The sequence below is a fragment of the Pinus tabuliformis genome, chromosome 8, assembly GCF_031772625.1.
Source record: "Pinus tabuliformis cultivar Carrire ecotype Pingquan chromosome 8, CPIR1, whole genome shotgun sequence".
Lineage (NCBI taxonomy): Eukaryota > Viridiplantae > Streptophyta > Pinopsida > Pinales > Pinaceae > Pinus > Pinus tabuliformis.
This window is the reverse complement of record NC_142294.1, coordinates 829,077,804-829,084,876: the sequence shown is the minus strand read 5'-3', so window position 1 is coordinate 829,084,876 and position 7,073 is coordinate 829,077,804. Positions and strand designations below refer to the sequence as shown.

At 42.4% G+C, this 7,073-nt stretch overlaps 1 pseudogene; it reads left to right on the top strand.

The window, feature by feature from the left end:
- Positions 1–5,043: 5,043 nt before the first annotated feature.
- LOC149238155 (calcium-transporting ATPase, endoplasmic reticulum-type pseudogene) lies at positions 5,044–6,679 on the top strand (annotated as a pseudogene).
- Positions 6,680–7,073: the final 394 nt, after the last annotated feature.

Here is a 7,073-nt window from a genome sequence, read left to right as displayed (position 1 = left end):
ATAACTAGATCTTTGTTTTCTTGCATGTCTTTATTGGTTCAGTTGGAAACAAAAATTTCAGAGCACTTGTACCACTTCTCTATCTACCTAGACTCCCTCAAACCCATCTTCTCCATCTCCTAACTTGGTTTCTTGCCTCACGTTGCCATACTGCCCTCATAACCCTACCTTTTGTGCAGCATTATTCCAGCCTTCTTGGAACAAGTCCAGCCATCTACACCTTCTCCTCAACTCCATCCTCCAAGTCTTGAACTCCCCTACACCCCTATTTCACCTCCATACTCATTCCTCCACCTTTTTCCCTCCATCCATGCTCCAAAATTCCATTACTAAACATCCTATAGAAAAATTACAGAACATCCTGTAGAAATCCCAGAACATCCTGTAGAACCCCTGCAGACTTCCTGTAGAAGCTCATAAACGCGGTTTTTTGGTAGCCAAACTTTGTGAAACTCTCTGGAAGGGTATTAGGGACCCCTTAGACCCTCTCCGTACCTTCCCAACCTTTTCCAAGCATTTCTCCTCCCTAATCCACCTCTGCACAGTAAAAAGCTAGTTAAAAGCACATGCATGATAATTCTAATAACTAATTCAAAAATACAAAAAGATGTTTTCTTCAGGTAGAGATAGTCTAGACACATGTATTTTACCTTCATAGAAGTAACGACATCTCTTTCAGTAATTTTCATGCTCTCCTTTGCGTCAGTAGGACTAGCTAGTAGAATTAGGGTTTGCTAGGGTTTGCGTTTCTGTTTGGCTTTCAGTTTCTTTCCGCAAGTAGATTAGCTTCCTTTGAGTTAGCTTTCATCCATCAATTAAAAAGCTTCTTCTAAGAGCTCATAGAAGTTGGCTTAAGCTCCTAGTGGACTTGTGCCAGCTGACCAAGTGACAGTTGCTGCGGCAAGAGCTAGTACTTGTGCATACAACACCGTCGCTTCCAAGTTTGTTACGAACTACCGGGTTGATAAAATGAAAGAAGGGAGTTCCAGGAGTTGCAGCATTATTGTTGCAATACTGTTTCTCACCATCTTTTTGGCGTCGTTGCCGGGGAAGCGTCAGAGTATTGGTGATTGCCGCTTTTCTTCTATTTTCCACTACAATCTTCTACTAAGTAGTTTATTTCATTTCCATTATGCAATTTCGTTTATGCAAAAGTAGATTAGCATTTCCCGCTTTCATAGATTAGCATTTCAATTCCGCAATTTCATTTCTGCAAGCGTAGACTAGCATTTCATTCCTGCAATTTCATTTGAGCAAAATAGATTAGTCCTTTCCTGCTTTCATTTCAATTCCGCATTTTCGCTTCAGCAAGATAGTTAGTTGCAGTTCAACCTATTTTAGTTTTGCAGGTACAAGAAGAAGAATACAAAAAACAACCAAAAAGATTTCTTTTCATGCCTTGTAGGAGTAGAGATAAGTTAGAAAAATATTTTCACAACACCCCCCTTTGCTTCACACAGCCAATCTTCTCTCTTCTTCGATGGTTGTGACTAAGAAGAACCCCTGGGTGGACATCAAGACATATATGAAGAACCTCTAAGGGAGAAGAAGAAGAAAACATTCCTCTGGAGCAAATGGCTACAAGCAGAAATGTTGGGAGCAACACCTTGTCCAAAGACGAATTTGAAGATCAGATGGAAGATTTCAAGAGTGATATGAGGCAGTTTCTTGCCATGCAACTGGATACCTTGCGGATCCAAAAGAAGCAAGAAGAAGCCAAGAGGGCTTTGGCCATTTTTTGTCCTAGGTGCACTAGAAAGCATCCTAGGAACGAATGTCCATTGTACTCCATAGAAGTGTGTTTCATCTGTGAAGAATACCATCCTACAGATCAGTGCCCTTCCTTACCCAGAATCAAAGCTACATATCAGAGAGCCAAAGGAGCCACTGAATCACTCTATTATATGAACCAAAGGAGGCCACATGGACCTAGATCTTACCAGCAGAAACTGCAAGGGACATCCGAGACCTATTATGACCCTTATCAAGCCACTTTCATGCCTTCTTGGGGTCCCCCTGCTCATCCTTCCTGGTTCACACCTCCTCCTTGTTCCTTCACAATCCATATTATGCCCAAGCAGTTGCTCATTCATTTCACTCTTATACTCAGCCACAGCCTCAGTGGAATGCACCTCATCAGGAGTGGAGGCCCCAATACAACACTCCTCCCACTTCTTTTCCTCCACCACCTGCTCATCCACAACCATCGCCTCCTGCTCCACCAAGGCAACCCCAAATGCCTACCCAACCACAACCCCATCCGCATCCATCTCAAATACACACCTCCACTCAACTACCCGTACCACCATTTCCAAAACCATACCATGGAGCAGCTCAACACAATTGCGATGGTGGGACACAACATGTCCAAATGACTCCTCTTGAGCTCAATGGTCTTCACCATAGCTCAGGAAGAGCATTGCAAAAAAGAGATTATCTTGAAAGCATTGAAGGACCACATCCGGCAAAAGAAGATTCAAAAGAGGAGATCAAAGAACCATGGGTTGCACTTGATGAAGAGAAGAGATCAGAATCAGAGATCGAGAGAGTTCCCTCATGGTTATCATCAAATCCTCCACGTACTCAAGAGAAAGATCAGCAAAAAGAGGAAGATGAAAAGTTCATGATAGAAGGTGACATGAAGAATGATCTATATCAGCAAAAGGACCAAGGATATCAAAGCTATATTGAGACATGGTTCCAGACAGTCACTAAGTTGCAGTGGTACTCTCTTCCTCAACTATGTTTGATCCCTTCAAAGTCAGATCATTTTTTCTCTGAACTCTGGATAGCTGTCAAAGCATGCATTTCGAGCCTTCACATCATCTTGTCTCTAATCTCGATGTGCACATGGCTCCATTGAAAGTATTCTTATACTTGAAAAGAATTTTGTTTTTTTCAAGTAGGGTAGGGTAGAAAAAAAAAAAAGAGAAAAATGAAAATAAGATGAAAATAAAAATCTAAGGTGAAAACCTCCTCGGAGGCGCCTTAGATTGGCTCATTGATTGAAAACCTCCATGAGGCGGTCAATGGGTTGGAAAAAAAGAGAAAAGAGAATAAGATCTCTGGGTGAAAACCTCCCTTGGAGGCGCCCAGGGCAGGCAATTAGGGTGAAAACCTCCATGAGGCGCCCTAGTTGTTTTTCAAAAAAAAAAAAATAAATAAAAAAAAAAAAAAAAAAATCTAATTTCCATTGAATAATTTCAGGTTGCAGCAATGACATTGCAGGTCAGGAGGATCACTCAAAACAAAGACAAAGGAGTTTTTGTGCCTTCTAGAGGAGGTTCTATATTTCTACAGGAAACATCCTGTAGAACCTTCAAGCAAGCCAGATTCGATTTTGGAAGGGGATCTAAAGCTTGGAATCCATTGTTTATGCCTGCAAGAATCCATGTTCCCATTCCTCACCCTTTTCCATCATCTTTTCCACCTCATTGTGCTTCTTCATTGTGCTTCTACAGGAAGTTCCTGTAGAAATTGTAGGAAGCTAGAAATGGATTTCAAAAAGGTGGTTTGGTGAACATGGTAGCTTCCTCAAGGGTTCAGAAGTCCTCCTGCACTTTTCAAACTCCTCCTCCATCATCTCCATGCCTGCATCACAACCCAAGCTCAGTTTTCTTACCATGCAACAAAACTGCAAAATGCCTTGAAGAAAAAACACATAGAACAAAATTTGTTTCTTCCATAACTCGAAAACCATTTATCCATTTGAAAAACCGTTTTATGGGGAATTGTACAGGGGTGATGGAAACATGCCTGAGCAGTTTCAGCCAATTCCGGTGCACGGTTTCCAAGAAATTAGCCTCCATCACCATCAGCCATTTTTGCATTTTCTCCATATCCGTGCGTCCGTTTCAAAACCTGTTTCATGGGGAGATGCACATGGGTGATAGTAGCCTACCCAAGCAGTTTCAGCCAATTTCGATGCACGGTTTCTGAGAAATTGATCTCTGAAATCTTCAGCCATTTTCCATTTTTCTCGAAATCTGTGCATCCATTGATCACGATGTTTCTATGGGAGGTGCATCATGATGATAGGAACATGCTCAGAAATTTTCAGATCGATCCGGTTTACCGTTTGGGAGCAATGGCAAAAACAAGTTCTGGTCTTGTGAAATTTCAGCAGCAGCAGCTTGAAGGTGTAGATCTGAACGTGGAAATGAACTCTTGCAGCATGCATCCGGCCAGAGGACACCTGCACAAGGAAAAAAACCAAAAATCATCAGCCAATCCCTCATGCAACCAAAGGATCCAGGCATGCAGCAGCAGAATATGAGCATGCAGCAGCAAAAAGCACCTCACAGCAACCATCTGACTTCAGGTACGTGACTAAACCTTGTTCCTCTATTGCATGAATCTAATCTAAGCACGGCATGAACGAATGAGATGGGGAGATTCAGCCAGGAAGCTAGCCATATTCGATTGCACTCATCCAGGCAAAACTCACGCAGCATGCATGGGTAAGTCATTCACGTGGAAGTTGAAAAACACAGTTAGTGGTAGATCTGTTGAACTCCAGTGCAACTGATTAACAAGAAGAGGACATGCAGCTCATTATAGCACTGCCATCTGCATGTGGCCACGTACACCTGGCGACCTCACTCCTTCACCACAAATCACGCAGCAATTAACGAACGCTCAGCTCAAACTCACAAACTGTTGTTAACTTGCACTTGCAACATTTTCAACTGAAGTATGCATCCTCTGATTTCACAAAATGATTAACCCATCATCCTCCATTGAGCTTTGTGGCCTGGTTCACAATTCTCAGCGTATCGGGCTCACTCAGAGGCGCAGGGGCACTCTACAGGCGTTTCTACAGGAGGTCGTCTACAGGAAACGCAGAAAACAGCTCTGCAGAAGGAAAACCCGAGATTTTTTGTCAAAATTCAAGCTTGAAATGAGAAAAGTAGTTAAAGCTCGTGTCCAAGGTTACCAGGGTTCTTGAAAGTATTGATTTTGGAGTTTTTCAAACGCATTATAGATCTGTTAATGGTGGAGCAATCTGCTTGAATTCAAATCTGATCATCTATTTCATAGTCCATGGAGGACAAGATATTCCCTGCTTGGTCTAAAAATGTTGAAGAATGCTTAGAAGAATATGATGTGAGCTTAGAGAATGGTTTAAATTCTCATGAATTGGAAAAACGCCGTCAAATATATGGATGGAATGAGCTCCAAAAGAAAAATGGTACACCTTTGTGGAAGCTGGTAGTGGAGCAATTTGATGATACAGTTGTTAAAATACTTCTGCTGGAAGCTGGCATTTCATTTCTTCTCGCCTACTTTCGTGATAATGTGTCTCCTGAGGAGGGCATAACAGCCTATGTAGAGCCCCTGGTCATTCTCCTGATTCTCATCCTCAATGCCATTGTTGGAGTATGGCAGGAGAATAATTCTGAGAAGGCTTTGGAAGCTCTCAAAGAAATGCAATCTGATCATGCAAAGGTCTTGAGAGATGGACATTATGTTGTAGATCTTCCCTCCAGAGAACTTGTTCCAGGAGATATAGTGGAACTGAAGGTGGGAGACAAGGTTCCTGCAGACATGAGAATTGTGTCCCTCAAGACATCCACCTTTAGGATGGAGCAGAGCTCCCTGACCAGAGAGAGCATGCCTGTGGTCAAAAGAACATATCCAGCCACCTTGTGTGACTGTGAGTTGCAGTCAAAAGAATGCATGGCGTTTGCAGGAACTACAGTTACCAATGGCTGCTGCACATGCATTGTTGTGAGCACTGGCATGTTTACAGAAATAGGTAAAATTCAGGCACAAATTCAGGAAGCTTCAATGGAATGTCATGATACCCCTTTGAAAAGAAAGTTAGATGAACTTGGTGAAAGACTGACAACAGTGATTGGTGCCATTTGTATTCCTTTTTGGATCATGAACTACAAATATTTTCTTTCATGGGAAGTCATAGATGGGTGGCCAAAAAAATATCAGGTTTTCCTTTGAGAAATGTACGTACTACTTTAAGATTGTTGTTGCTCTGGCAGTTGCTGCTATACCAGAGGGATTGCCTACTGTGATTACTACATGTTTGGCTCTTGGAACTTGTAAGAGGGCACAAAAGAATGCTATTGTGCGTAAGTTACCGAGCGTGGAGACTTTGGGTTGCACCACAGTGATTTGCTCTGATAAGACAGGTACTCTTACAACCAATCAGATGTCTTTCAGTGAGTTTATAGACATAGGGCACAGTGCTGGTTCACTTAGAGAGTTTACTGTTGAAGGAACAACATATAATCCTGAGGATGGAAAAATATTGGATTGGCCTGCACATAATATGGGGGAAAATTGAGAAACTCTGGCAGAAGTTGCTGCAGTTTGCAATGATGCAGGGATATCTTGTCAAGGTCACCAGTTTCGTGCTACTGGTATTCCCACTGAGGCAGCCTTGAAGGTATTGGTTGAAAAAATGGGAGTTCCAGACCCAATGGCAGGTGATACAAGTGTCATTCTCAACAGTGGCACAGTGAAATTGGGCAATTGTGATTGGTGGATACAAAGATCAAAGAGGCGGGCTTTATTGGAGTTTGATTGTGATCGAAAATCCATGGGTGTTATTGTCATGGAACCAATGGGACAAAATCGTCTGCTAGTGAAGGGCGCCATGGAAAATTTGTTTGAAAGGAGTGCTTTTCAACAACTTGCAGATGGATCAGTTGTTGAATGAGATGATGCATCAAGGGAATTACTCTTGAGGAAGTTTCATCAGATGAGTTCAAAGGCTTTGCGTTGTTTGGGATTGGCATACAAGGAAGTTTGGGGAGAGGGCAACAGAAGGAGAAATTGGCCGAGATTTTAGCTAGGGAGGCAGCACCTGTGCTAGCCACCCTAAGCACATCCATCCCCTCCATGAACACTCATTTTTTCAAGGTTCGGACACAATCTGGTCATGGTTCAACCTTCTACAGGAAGCTACAAGACTTTCTACAGGAAGTTCTGTATTTTTACCAGAAACATCCTGTAGAAGCCTTTGGGCAGGTCAGAATCAATTATGGAGAGGGATTTGAAGCTTGAAGTTTGTTGAGGAGGCATGCAACCACTCTTTTCTTCCATCCTCCACT